A 13,982-nucleotide genomic window follows, 5' to 3' on the forward strand; every position below is an offset into this window, starting at 1 on the left:
AGACTTAGACATAATCTTGCCAATGGAACAGTTCCCACCCTAATATGTGAGTAAGAAACGGTGCCAGATTAATAAAGTTTATTGAAGAGAAGCCAGAGCCAGAGCCTGATCCACATTTAGAACAACCAAGTTTGAGAGCAGCATCGTGATGCATGGAGCTGTCACCTGAGGACGTTTTTTCCTATGGAAAACTGAAATTCAGAATAGCTGCATTATTAGACACCAGAGACTTGTAGAAATGGAGGGTGAGACAGCAAGGCAGACTCCTCGGTTAAACTCACTGTTCTCAAATCCATTTCCTCTGAGAATAAGGGTCAGAGTTGATACCAAACTTCACGGGGATTTTGAGCCTCCCGGCAGTTACAAATGTGTGATTTTAAGAGTAACTGCTGCGTAAGTAATCCGTTCATGTTCTTCCTGCAGCACGCACTCCATGCCCACTGCAGACCATCAGCACATACTGCTCGTAATCCCCATCCCGGTCCATTCTTTTCACTTCAGCACGTGTGAAAGACGCAAGGATTTCATGATGTGGAAATAAGGTCAGTCACATCTGTAACGCCAACTTGTAGCATACACCGCCTCAGGGTTCTGTCAGGTATTGCATTTATGCAAAAACTTGTGTCTGCAATACAAGAGCGACTGCGCATTCAGAGTGCTGCTTTAAACACAGCAGGTTGTTCTTTCTGAAGCATGACTTCAGAGGGACTTTTACATGTTATAAACAGCTCACTGGAAGATTAACAAAATAGTGTGACATTGTCAAGATCATAAGTATCTTTATTTTATGGAATATCCAACTGTAAACACATTGTTGTCAGACCAAATATACAAAATCTAAGCAGATACAGGAAAATACCCTAAATAGTAACAGTGGTCGGCTTTCATAGCCCCTGCCACAGAGTACCGAAATTCACGCCACGGGAGTCCCGGTCGCCAGCTCAGCGGAAGGCGGATTGGACAGAAGCCGTTCCGGCCTGAAGGGAGGTTTTGCTTTCACCGAAAAGCAAAACGCCTCTGCAGACGCCGAGGCCGCAGCGCCGCGCGCCATGCCCGCAGCCAGGCGGCCGTTGCGCCGCGCCGCCGCTGGGTGTCGCCCACGGTGGGGCCGCGGCGCGGAGGCGGGGCGCGCGGCGCTGCACAAAAGGAGCGGCGCCGTTGTTGCGGCCGTCGCCATCTTGGCTCGCCGCCTCCCTCGGTGTTGGGCGGGGGAAGCTGCCGCCCTAAGGCGAGGTTTAACCCTCGGGTGACCGCCGTCCGTCAGAATGCGTCTTGTCCTTTAACGGCGCGCGCGGCGGTGTAGCGGCACCGTCACGGGCGGGGTGGGGGGCTGACCGAAAGCCTTGCCCACGGGTTTGCATGCGAGGAGGAGCCGTGCGACGGCAGTGGCGAGCGGGGCTGCGCGGCTTTGAAGAGCGTTGATACCGCAAAGGAATGCAGCGTGCAGAGCGTGCTTTAGGCTTTGCGAGCAGCTGATGTAATTTGCTGGCAAATTGAATTTGGGGGCGCAGAGAAAATCAAATCAGGGACAGAAAAGTGATAAGAATGCTGAGCAAGGGCTTGTCTTAGGAGTCACAGACGAAGACTGATTTTGCAGCTGTAGGAGTGGCAGAGCGCTCCCAGCTGCCGGGAAACCAAAATCAAGAGATGAGGAGGTACTGGAAGGCACAAATACCCAGCGGTTGCCCTTATTTTCTTTCCTGGAGACCAGGAGTCCACGCTGGGGAAATGAGCACACTGTCGTGGTCCTTTCATGTGGCTCAAACCTTGCTGTACATTACCCCAAGGCTGGCCCCCAGGCTGGGTGTGGAAGGTGCCTCTGGTGAACAGGTGTGATGGCATTGCCTGCTGACCATCCCCAGAGCAGCCCTATGGACCATGAGGCAAGGCACAGCAGGTTCAGGTTCACAGTGCCATGTTATGTTTGGCATTCCCTCTTGTGAAATGTCTGTTACTGGGAAAGGGACAGCGTTGGCTGGGGCTGCTGGTTAGCAATGGACCACACAGCTAGATACGTTCCTGTGACACTGCTGTTTGCAGCTATGACATGTGCAGGAGTACTGTGAATGCTTTATAAAAAGTAGTGAAGAGAAATGGAAGTGGAAATTAGGAGATGAGAAGTTTATGGAAGTGACTTGTGACAGCTGCATGCAAAGGTGAAAGATACTCAACACCTTAGATGGGAAAAGAGCTCAGATCTGCTTGATGTGAACTTCCATGTGGATATTTTGATGTTAAAACATAGACTCTGTATAAAGTCAGTACAGAATCAAGTTTTTAACAGGAAAGCTGCTTAGCTTCTATGAGGCTCTTTTTGAAATGTTCAGAATGACGGAACTGATAAGAAATGAACACTTCAGGAATTGATCATATTCTGGAACGTTTTTCAAGTGAAGTATGTTGTTAGAAATGATCATCTTTGAAAATGCCTTAAGAAAACTTATTTTTTGCATATTTCTGACATAATTCTGTATTCATTCTATATTCCAGAGAATGCAGTATCATCTTGGTTGATCACTATATGGTAAAAGGCTGTAGTTTAGCTCAAACTAAACTTTTTGGAGGCAGGCTGTTAACTTTCCTGCATGGGATTTTTCCTTAGGATGCTACCTCCCTTAGAGGCCAGAAATGGGAGCTCTCCTTTCATTTACATCCTCCTCCTTCCATAAACTGAGGAGAAGGGGAATAGAGTATAGCCCTGGTTTGTGCCCTGGAAGGTCTTTGCCCAGCCACAGCTGTCACCAGCCAGGTGCCATGTGTCTGTGATGCCTTACCTGGAAATAGTGGCAGTGTGATAATATGAAATATGATGCTTTCATCGTATTTCTGCCTGTTTCCTTGCCTACTCAGTCCATGAACTTTCCAAATAGCTGACTACAGCCCTTCATCTTACAGGGGGAAAAGTCTTATATCTCCCTAATAAAATGAGACATCTAAAGGGAGCTGGGAATCCCCTTGGGAGCAAATGGAACTCATCATAGCAAACTGCTGTTAAATTTGGCTTTAAAATTTTGTAGTTCAGCTGACAAATCTACAGATGTCAATACCAGCAGCACTGATACAAGAAGCACTGGGAATCTTTGAGAAGACATCTAACAGTAGCAACAGAAACAGATTAGGAGTCTGGTGCATTTTGTCCTCCTCATACATCGGCACGCACTCTCAGTAGTGAGCTGCTCAGGCAACAAATTGCTGGCAGGTGTGCAACGACAAGCCTGTCTAGATAGGCTTAAATCATCCCTGGTGGTTGCACCTGTGTGTTTATGGTCAGTACAAGTATAAATTTGATAGAATTTAGCTAGGATACCCACTAGTTGAAAATATCTTTAAAAACAAGCAAGCCAACAGGCTCAACTGGAGTTGTTTGCCCCTGGCCTGCTAACTTTATGTAAGAGGTGTGGGCAGACAGGTGTAACAGGCTATGGGGAAACATCAAGTGTGTACCAGAAGGAATCTGCGAATTCATTATTTTTCCTTCGTTTTTATGTTTTGTTTAAACTGCCATATGTAACAGCTTTGGTGATTTCCATGTTTTAAGAATGAGCAATGGATGTTCTAAACCCTGCTGTAGAAAAGGTGTTGGAGTCTCAAAAATTGCTATGTGCATTTTGTGTCATCGCCCAGCGCTGGTAAACACATAAAGAGCAAAGGAGTATCTGCAGCTGCTACAAGTTGAGACTTACTGAAGTCAATCCCTTCTTCAAGAATCTGTATCCATTTCTCTACTTGGCATGAATACGAATTGATATGAATTCAACGGACAACTGTTCTTCTTTGGAGTTAATTCTATCTTCGTTTGTGAATTTATGCATCGAATAAATAAAACATGAACAGCAGCAATGTGATCATTCACCAGAGATGTATCCATCCTGAATCAGAGTAAACTGTGACAGGTAGAATGGCTCTCCTGTACTTCTGCTAACCCAGCCAGTACAATGGTACTGGTGACAGAAGGCTTTAAGCAAGATAATATCTGTCTGCTTTATATGGGTGACAATCAGATGATAATAATTCAGGCTGCTGAATTAGATTTGTACAGGCAAATGAGATTCCTTTACTTGTTAACCTGCAGTTGTAGCCATTGTCATGGGCACAGTTGTTCTAAATAAGATCACAGGTGTCAAAGTCTTCATCTGCTTTGCTCTTAGTAGCAGAATACAGCTTGTGGCAGCTGAGTTTCTGGTGCTTTCAAGCTGATTTTGAGGGTCATATAAAAATAAGTTGTTTGTTTAACCCAAAGTAAGCAGAGAAGGAAGTCCTTCACACGAATGTTAAAGATCCTCAATTCAGGCCCTTTAATGTAGCAGAAAAGAGTCATAAAAGTCTCAGTTTTGCAGTAAAAGGATTCCTTTGATGTAGAGAATGTGGAATAAGCTTTGTAGATATCTTCTAAACTCCAGTACAGGGTACATGTGCTGAGGAGCATGTGTTCTGGATGGAGGTGCTGTGGAGCACAGGCAGCATCATGGCCCCTCAGAGGAAGGACTGTGGGGAGGCTTGTAGTGTTTAGTTTAGCCTCTGCATGACTAAAGTAAGGTAGCAGACTTAGTAGAGGCTTCATAGTAACAGACTGTGTACAATGGGGAATTTTGTTAAGGCACCTTAAGCTTAATTTTTTTAATCTCAATTATTTCATATGTCTTATGTAAAAATAGCAAAGATCTCAACAGCACCCATGTTCCTGCAGCAATTGCAGTTCATTGATACAGAAACCCTTTCAGTATCAAGTAGACTTCAAATGAGCTTGTTTTCCCACTTTATTCAGTTTGTATTCAGTGCAACTGTTCTGGACTTTTTATAGTCATTTTTTATTCCATGTTCTCATCTGCTGGCTCCATGTTTCAAATAAATGGAGTGTTGTTTGTGTGTTGTTTTGGAGAAGTTTTTTTTCCAAAATTTAGAACGTGCATATCTTTTTTTAATCCCACAGGTAAAATCCAGCCTTTCATTTCTGTTGGAATGCAGCTGGCCAACCTCCCTTACCCTCTGAGCCACCTTACCAGGGTAAAGGGGCTATGAACTTTGCAGAGGTTTACAAGTGGCACCTGACATCCCATCAGTCTGCTTCAAGGTAGGGTTCAACTGGGCTGGACTGGGTTGGAAGCTGAATCTTTAAATAGCCCAGAAATGTTGGAGTCAGGGATTCGCTGCCCCACTCCCTGCCTCCCATTTTTCGGGGTTCAGATTAATCAGTATCTGTGTAGAAGAACAGAGGTACCTTGGTTATGTAGCAGAACACTAATCTGAAAACAGCTTCCAGGCCAAGAAAGACAGACCTTAGGGGATTCTGGCCCTATCTATGGCAGTGATGTTTTTTTGAAAGCCTTTACTTTCATTAGCAAACCTGTTCAAATTCTAAATTGCCTATCACACTAAACTAGTACAGTTCAGCTTCTAGAAAGAGGTAGCTGCTGAAGCGTGTATTTTCCACTTACAAAAGGCTCCAGCTTCAAACATGATGATGCTTTTCTGTCATCTGCTTCTTCAGCAATGGAATATTCCACGGAAATAATTTGATGTGTGTGAATTTCCATTAAAGCATATTACTCCTGTGCACAAACATTTTTACTGAATTAGTCAACCCTGTTCCATATGAGTGGTATAGAGGCAGTCCTGGTTATAGGAAGGGATCCTTTAAATAGAAACAATGACAAATGTAATCATTTAAGTGTGGTAGGGAATGCTGTGTAAAAAATCATTTGCATTTCTGCCCCGCAGTAATGCCCTGTTTCTAGAATCTTCAGGACAGCAGAATAAGTGGCACAAAGCATCAAACTCTTTACTATTTTACAAAATGTTCTGCGTTGTGCCAGTGGCAGAGAGGACAAGAGGAAAAAATACTTCTATCAGGCTGCATGCAAGAGCTTCGTGGTATATTTAGAAACAAGCAAATGACAGAAAAATGCAGAATGTAGTTGAGGTCGCTTATTAACACTTTGTCTGAGTGCAGAATAAGGAAAAATGCAAGATTCTGCAGTGAATACATGAATATTTAACAAATCTGAATGAAGATAAATTGAGGAAATCTTTGAATAAACACAAACAAATACATCTTTATAACATAGGCAATAGCTTTGCATTTCACTATGCTTTATGTAATAGGGTGAATGTGTATTGCTAACTATGTGGATACTGTTGAAGTGAGAAAATACATTTTTAAATTTCCATAATGGAGGAAGGCAGCATGTCTGAGGTTACCAGCATTTTAAATTATTATTACTGAAGATATTTTTTTACATCATTAGTTTTTAATATAGATGCTCCTTTCTTCTGTCTTACAATTCACTGTGGATGGGAGACTGAAGATACAGCACTATAGAATGTAGTCCTGCTAGAACTAAGCAGATATGTCTTGAATTTTTTACACATATCTGAGAGAAGCAGTTTTTGACATTTTTGTTTAAACATCCATCAATTCCAGTCTTTCTCCATGTAAGACAAAAAGCAACAGAATCAGCATACTTTGTTTTTTTAATTTGGGCAAATAAATTTTATTTCTCTATTGACATTTGTCAAGAGAAAGTGAACATTATCTAACAGTCTATAGCAAGGATCTGAGTGCATTTCTTCTCCTCTCCTTTACGTTCCCACACAGATACAGCATGGGTTTGTTTTATTTTCTTTTTTTCCAGAAGAGGGGCGCGTGTAGGGCAGAGGTGCTATTACATAAAACTGCTGTATAAAGTTTGTCCACTAGGTGGTCCTTAAAGACATATTTAAGGAGGTTGGTTCGTGTTTTCATCCTATGCGTGAAGTCCTTCTTAAAGCAGGTAATTCAGTTAACAGTGTAGCAAGGCAGCTTTCAGAAGCAAATCCCTTTCTACATGAAGAAATCCTCATTTGCAGCTCAAGTACTCTGTTCATATTCTGGGGACACTAAACACTTGGAAATAATGAGTTTCATTGGCATGGGGTGATGCAGGGAAAAGGGGAAAAAACCACCATAGTCAAAAATAGACAAAATGACAATATACAGCATTGACAGGAATATAACTAAATATTTGCATTCCTAGCGCAATGCTTTTATTTTGAGACTACTGGAGATGAAATCTGGGAATCTTCTGTGTGCCAAAGTCTTCCTGTAGAATATGGAGCTCCATCAAAATTGAGCTGGTGTGAAACTGCCCTGAGGTATGTGCAACAAGGGACTTCTCTAGACAGCTACATCACACAGAGCCACTTGTTTTGTTGCTTGTACTAGCTATTTCAAACCTGGAAAGAAGCATCTTCACTATAGATGGCATGTGCAGATGAAGGAAACCGCTTACAGTTATGTTGTGGAATGAAAAGTGTAGTGGATAACATCCACTGCAAGAAAAATGAGATGCATCAAGAACAATTAAAAAAATCTCACACCTGAAATTCTGAACTTTTGGTATGACAAAATTGGAAGAAAAAATATAGCAATTTACACCCATTGAACAGGCAATGATTATGAGAAGGAAGTAAAAATATTTATGTCCATCTCTCATACATGCCAAATGCTGTTGTAATTAAATGTAGTTATGCAGTAGAGGCATTTTGCTAAAAGTTCTGTAAATAAATGTAGAAATTAAAGTTTTCTAACAGATTTTTTAAAGTTACATTATTATATTTTATGATAAAAAGGGAAACCATGAGTCCATGAAATAGGTCTGCAGTCATTATGTTCCTTTTTTAGTATATTGGTGTAGTTTTTTTTAGTGTGGTGATGGTAAGTTTCTAAGTAGATTGTACTAAGTTCCATATCCATTTTTGACTTACTTCTGATTTCAGTGGTGTGAAGTATGATTCCATTAGTCATTATTGATTGATATAAAATGTAGCAAGATCTCTTTGTTAATGAAAGGAAAAATAAGAATGAAGTTATAGATTGTCATGAGGTTGCTTCATTTCATAGCAGTTCTGCTGAAAATCGTGCCAAGATTGGCAGTTCCAAGTTGTGTATAGCTTGCAGTACAAACTGTGCCTAACCAAAACTGTGGGAAGGCAGGTGTGTGGGAGCCGTTAGCTCACAGCCTGAGCCAGTGATTGAGCACCTGCTGAAGGGGGGGGTGGCCAGCCCTGGGAGCACAGGTGCAAGCAATTCATCTGGGCAACCCTGAGTCCACCCCTCCCTAAGCTCATTTAAAGTCTGGCAGCCCTGGAGATCGCCTGTTTTGAGAGTTTCCAGGGAGCTCTGATCCTCAGAAAAGGTAAGCTACTGCTTCTTTATTACCATTGTGACTGCTGTCTTTTTTGAGCTGAAACTGGTTAAAGGCAACTGTATCAGCTACCTTTTGTCCTTGCAGCTAGTGACTTGGTATTCCTATTCTTTTGTGAGCAGAGCTTCTTGCTGTAAACCAGTACGTTTGCTTAGGTATTAGAAGAAAGAAGTTACTCCTGTAATAGGGAAATGGATACATCATACAGAGAGTAAGAGTGGAGATATATGTTTTTCTTACTATCTCTTCTGGTATCAGCTGAGCTAAAAAGTTGAGTGTAGTTGTAATGTTTTCCCCAAACACTTCTCCAAGAGAAATCACCACTTGCTTTAATGGTCGTTTGATAGTCCATGCTTGTTAAGTGATAGGCTTCCAGTATTTAGTGCAAGTGTTCTTGGAGGCAAGGCAAGCTGCACTGTCCTGTGGGTGAAGTTCAGGTTGGAAGAATTATTTAAATTGGCATTGAGTCAAGACTGAAGCTTGCACAGGGCTTATAAGAGATGTCTATTTAGGCAACTTGTACTTTATAATAGTTGACTTCTTGAAGGAAAACTGATAAGCACTGAGCAAAAGAACTGGAAAGGTAAATCCAACAGAATCACTTCAAATTTTTATATTCTGGTACAACATATTCAGAGTAAAAGACATAGGAAATAAATAAATACACTTTTCCGTTTTCTTCCCTGTAACAGAAGTATTGCTTCCTATTTATTCAAATCTTTATGTAGTAAAAACAAGGTACAGCCTTTAATACAACAGCCTTTAATACAACAGCCTTTTTGCATTCAGCTTCTGAATGGAGAACTGTCCTCCAACTCCAGCTTCTAATTTCCTTTTCCTGTCCCATATACAAAACAGCTGGGTGCGGTTGTCTGATGAGACCAGCTCCCTTGATCTCACAGACTGTTTACCCCTTCCTGCCTCTCATTTGAGTTTCACTGTGTGTAGGGGGCAAGGAGTGAAGTGAATAATTTTGGTCTGGTATCGTATGGCTGTTTTAATCCTGACATTTCGAAGTCTTTTAGGAACCAAGAGGGTAATGTGTTCATTCTATCAGAAAAACTGAAAAGACAACACAATGAGAGAGGAGGAGCAACTTGAGACATACATAGGAAGAAACCTCTGATCCAAAGCTAGAAGAGGGGGCTTTGTAACTTACTTTGTCTTACCACAAGGGAAAGCTATTTTAGGTAAATAAGTTACAGAAACTGTTATCTAGTTATGGTACGGAGGTGTCCCACAGAAAACTAGAGAAAAGAATCTAGTGTCTGTCTAAAGGATCAGTTAAAGAAATAAGGCAATTGAGTTGAGGCAGCATTAATGAAAGTATGAGACAGTAAGTATTTGAGCATATGCTGTGAAGTGCTTACATAGAATGCATGAAAATGAAATGACTGTGTGATATGTCTAGGAAACAATCATTTGAAGGGCTAGTGACAACATCCTTATTGAATGTGAGGGAGGAGGTGAGATTGGAGAGGATTTTAAGTGGAAGTGGTGTCAAAAAACTACACTGTGGTGTTAATACCATGTATGGAGTTCTTAGTATTTTTCTGAGTTGGTTCTTCTCCATTTTGTTCTGTGGGGATTGCTTGGTTAGATGGTCTGTTATTGGATTTTTTGTTTTCTTTTTAGGACAAAGGTTTCTCTGTATTTTCTTTAGAAAAGAGCTTAAGGGAAAAAATGTGCAGGGACCTGTGGGGAAATCTCAGGAGAAGATAGGAGGAGGTCATGAAGTGGTTGGAGGAAAACTGGTCTTCCGTGGATACTAAATGGAAGAGATCTGGGGAACAATCACTGAAAGCAAAGTAGTGAACAGATAAGAGGAAGATCTAGTCGTTCTCTATCAAGGCTCTTCTGGGAGACTGATACGGTCTTGTGCAGTGAAAAGGGGATAGAGACAGAAGGATCTGAGTTGTGGTTACTAAAGTTTGCAGACAATAAACTTATTTCTGCTGGGAGAAGACCAAGAGAGGAGAATAGGTTTTAGGTGGGGGAAGCCATTCTGGCCACATGCTCTTGCCAGAGACATTCCTGAACACTAGAGTAGGGGTGGAGGAAGCAGATGTTTGAGGGACTTGGCAAAATGGACAAAAATGTTGAGGCACAGAAGAGCTGAGAGGGGGAAGGAATGAGCAGCAATCCTCCTCAGTTTGAGGGGTCCTGAGAGCCGATCCAAAACTGCCTGCCCTTTGCTGACCCTAGGCAGGTCTTGCTCTTGAGAAATGTCCTTTAGGAAAAGAAGCAACATATGTCCAAGTATAACAAGGCAACTTAGCATTTGTCTGGAAAAACAATCAGAAGGATAATCTTATAACTGTTGTTGGAACAAATTCCATTAACAGCAAAGAGAGTGACTTTGGGGTGTTTGGTGGAGAAGACATCCAGAGAATGCTGTTTGATTCTTGTGCTTCTCAGCGGCCTCCCATTGCAGGGGGCTGCCAACTGAGCAGGGGGAAAAAGAGGAGCCCTTTTCAGCTTCAGGCAGTGAGGTTAGGGAGAATTGAGCAAGGACTTAAAACCAAAAACGAGCACTCAGTAGTCAATAAGTTATTTTTCTCACCTTGTCAAGTGTCCTGCTAGTCCTAGTTATGGGGAAAGCTAAATAACCATGGCTGCAGCTGATTAGCTTGCCTCTACAAAATAAGAGAAGAACTGTTCTTTACTTTTTTTCCTGTTTCGCAATGTGATGGTATTCCTCAGCAGCATGTTTCCCATCAAACATGGATTCCCATTTTATGAACTCTTCCTCATTTTAGTAAAAGAATCATGATTTGGCAAGATTTTGTAGCACAAAAGTTAGATCTGGCAAGCACATCTGTAAGCATTCAGCTCTGTTTGACTCAAGGGAATTCCATCTGTGAATGTTACATGTAGGAGTCAGATGCTGAGATGGGGCAGGATATTCTCAGCACCTATTTATAGAGGAATGTATAAAGTTCTATAAACCCTGCCACGTGTGACCAAAGCCACATGACTCAAACATTGAACATAGAAATACATTCACATGCAAGCAGATTAAAAGCTAGTATAATTGAACATAAAGGCACCTTCACAAAATATATTGAGTCCCTTGTCATTTCACATTTCATCCAGTATGGATGGGCCGCCTTATCCCTTGTGTTGCTGGACTTAGTCAAACATACTGCCACACCTGAAAGGATAATGCTCTTCTAAGGAGTGAAGCCTTTTGTATATTCACTGTGTATTCTTTGAGGCATGCAAACCAAAATAATGACAGACAACTTAGACTTTTTCATGTGAGGATCCAGTGTGTCATACAGAGTAACCTATTCTGTCGTCCTATGTTATACTTCTAAATTTTCAGTCCTGAATATTCTTTGTTACATGTATGTTTTTGGTTAAAGATTATTTTTGGATAAAAGAATGGCTTTGCTGAGCTGTACTGCTCTTAGCATTTCTTTTTACAGAAGCAGTTCTAGTAGCTGTGTAAGGATTGTAAATCCCTTCCTCTCTTTGCCCTGTGCTTTCCACAAAAGTCGTACAATTTCTGTGGGGTCATAGTGGAGCTGTGATAAAGCCTTGGTTTTGGTGCTTGAGAATGCTTCTAAGGGACAACTGAAAGTCAAAGTCAGATTGAATAGGCAAGTGTCTGTTCTACTGACCTATTCTGGTAGCTCTGATTTGCGAAGAAAATTGATAGAGCAGGTGCAGTGCTTCATTATAATCCTAACCTAAAGTGATGATGTTTAAGCTGTGTTGAGATGTGGTGTTGCAAATTCCTTTTCCCTCCTTGCAACCTCTCTCCAATGTTCATTCTCCTCCCTCAGCCCCCACCCTCTTCCTTGTTTGAGAGCCAGTTTCAAATTAAGGCAGGGGACTCACCAATGCCTGGCTGCTGGTGTCTGCTGTCAAAGTGCTGGATGAATCCCGGTGTGGTCCATGATCTGAGGTTCATGTATTGATGTTGAGATCAGTCATGTAATGCCTTCACAAAGCTTTATAAGATAGAATGTGGGCCGTGGCCTTGCTCACCCTTGGAACTGCAATCACGGAGGAATTACTGTAGAGCTGCTACCTTCAGCTTGGTGAGCTTAAGCAAAGGCTTGTCCAGGCAGTTTGCATGCTAGGCAAGTTTGAATGACAGCATGGGTTCAGACTTGAAATATAAGTGAGACTGGGGTGCCTCTGGGTCCTCCCTGTGTATGTGTTTTGCATAGCATGCCTTTTTCACTGAGGAACTCCCTCAAAACAGATATATGGTCTGACACTCACAAGAGTGGCAGACAAGACTTTGGAGTCAGGTAAAACGTTTGTGGGAGTCTGGAAGCACTTTAGAGGCCGATAGATAAGAAGTTAGAAACATCTGAAGCTTTGAGGAGGAAAGCAAGATTTATGGTGACTGTGAAGAGCAGGAAATCGAAACTGTTAAGAAACCAGCTTCAGGTCATCATAAAGTTCTGATCCCTAGTTTCACATTAAGGAACAGAATGCTACTAGAAAATCCTGCCTGCGGTAATAAATAAAATTAATAATTAGCTACTATATACTGCTTTTCATCTATAGATCTCTGTGATAAGAAGAACATAGTGAAAGTCTAATTTATTGCAACTAAATAGTTGACTGTTAAACATTTCTTTTTGTGAGACTGTAAATTCTACCTGTTGACATAAGCTCGATCTTAGCTACTTTCTGGGCTGGATTGCTTCATCATTTGGAATTAACTCCTTGCAGACATTTACAAGAGTTACTGTTCCTTGCTAGTGTATTATGAAAAGGAAAAATACCAAAAGAGAAAGAGAAATAAATTGGCAAAATGCTTTGGTGCTAATTGTAAGCATGGCCACATTTATTGTTATACAAATCAATTAGGACAGCGTTTTGTGAGTCTTAATTGAGGAAATCTGCTGTTTATTTATTTCTTTTACTGCTAAACTTGGTGTTAGAACATGCCATATTTCAATTACATCATTTGCCTACTACTATAGGAAACTTTTTTTAGTACACACTGAAAATGTAAGACTACGTTACAAGGTGTACCCACTGTGTATCTTCTAATATAAGTAATAAATTCTGAAGGGCCTGTTGAAATAAAACACTAGTGAGACTTCTTGTATTACTTACAGACTTTGGAATTTGCCCTCTATTTAACCACAGATTTTTTGCTTTAATTCTGAAAAATGATAAATAATTTAGAGTTCCTTTGTTTTCATTGTCTCAGCAGGGGACCTTTCATATGAGCTTGGGTTCACTTTCAAATTTGCTTTAGACTGAATGAGGTTCTTTACAGTTGTCTGAAAGTAGTTGCCCAAATTATGAGTTAGTGTTGCAACACACATTTGTGTAATATATGTTTATATATGGTGCATGTGTAAAAAAAAAAAAAAAAAAAAAAAAGCCTTTAAAAACTAAAAGAAAAAAGTAATAACGTAACTTGTGTCTGACAGGTTTTTGTTATACTAAAAGATGTGTGAAGAGTCTTATTCTGTCTTTATTCTGCTCTGAGAGAAATCTGAAGGCTGTCCCTTAGTATAGTTTGGGCAGTGAGTGGAGAGAATGTCCCTAAACATAGCTGGAAGCTCCACTTGTTGAAGCAAGCTTTTTGAATTGATGTGCTGAGGTTGATCTGGTGGCTCTGTGTGATCCCAGGAAGTAGGCTGGTGACTCTGAGCTGCTGAAGCTTCTACTTAAAAAATTGTGGAGAAAAGGCAGATGGAAGCGTGAGTTCAAATGTTTCATTTACATAAGTCATTGGTATTTTTGCCAGATTTCTTTTTAAAGTCTGATGGAAGTCATATGAAGATGTGTATCATCTTTTTGAATTAAATATGACATGAA

At 41.1% G+C, this 13,982-nt stretch overlaps 1 long non-coding RNA gene across 5 annotated transcripts in view; it reads left to right on the top strand.

The window, feature by feature from the left end:
- The window catches only part of LOC122162395, a 176,190-nt gene that overhangs the window by 101,098 nt on the left and 61,110 nt on the right, over positions 1–13,982 (top strand). For 4 of the 5 annotated variants that reach the window (XR_006169537.1, XR_006169534.1, XR_006169535.1 and 1 more), the window contains exons 3-5: positions 424–542; positions 4,931–5,071; positions 7,014–7,131. This is a non-coding gene — a long non-coding RNA (uncharacterized LOC122162395). Of the gene's footprint in view, positions 1–423; positions 543–1,354; positions 3,894–4,930; positions 5,072–7,013; positions 7,132–13,982 lie in introns of those variants that run through there. The other variant, XR_006169536.1, reaches the window with a different exon arrangement.

Source organism: Centrocercus urophasianus, unplaced genomic scaffold (genome assembly GCF_019232065.1).
Source record: "Centrocercus urophasianus isolate 14NV4802_14NV808 unplaced genomic scaffold, USGS_Curo_1.0 seq_20, whole genome shotgun sequence".
NCBI lineage: Eukaryota > Metazoa > Chordata > Aves > Galliformes > Phasianidae > Centrocercus > Centrocercus urophasianus.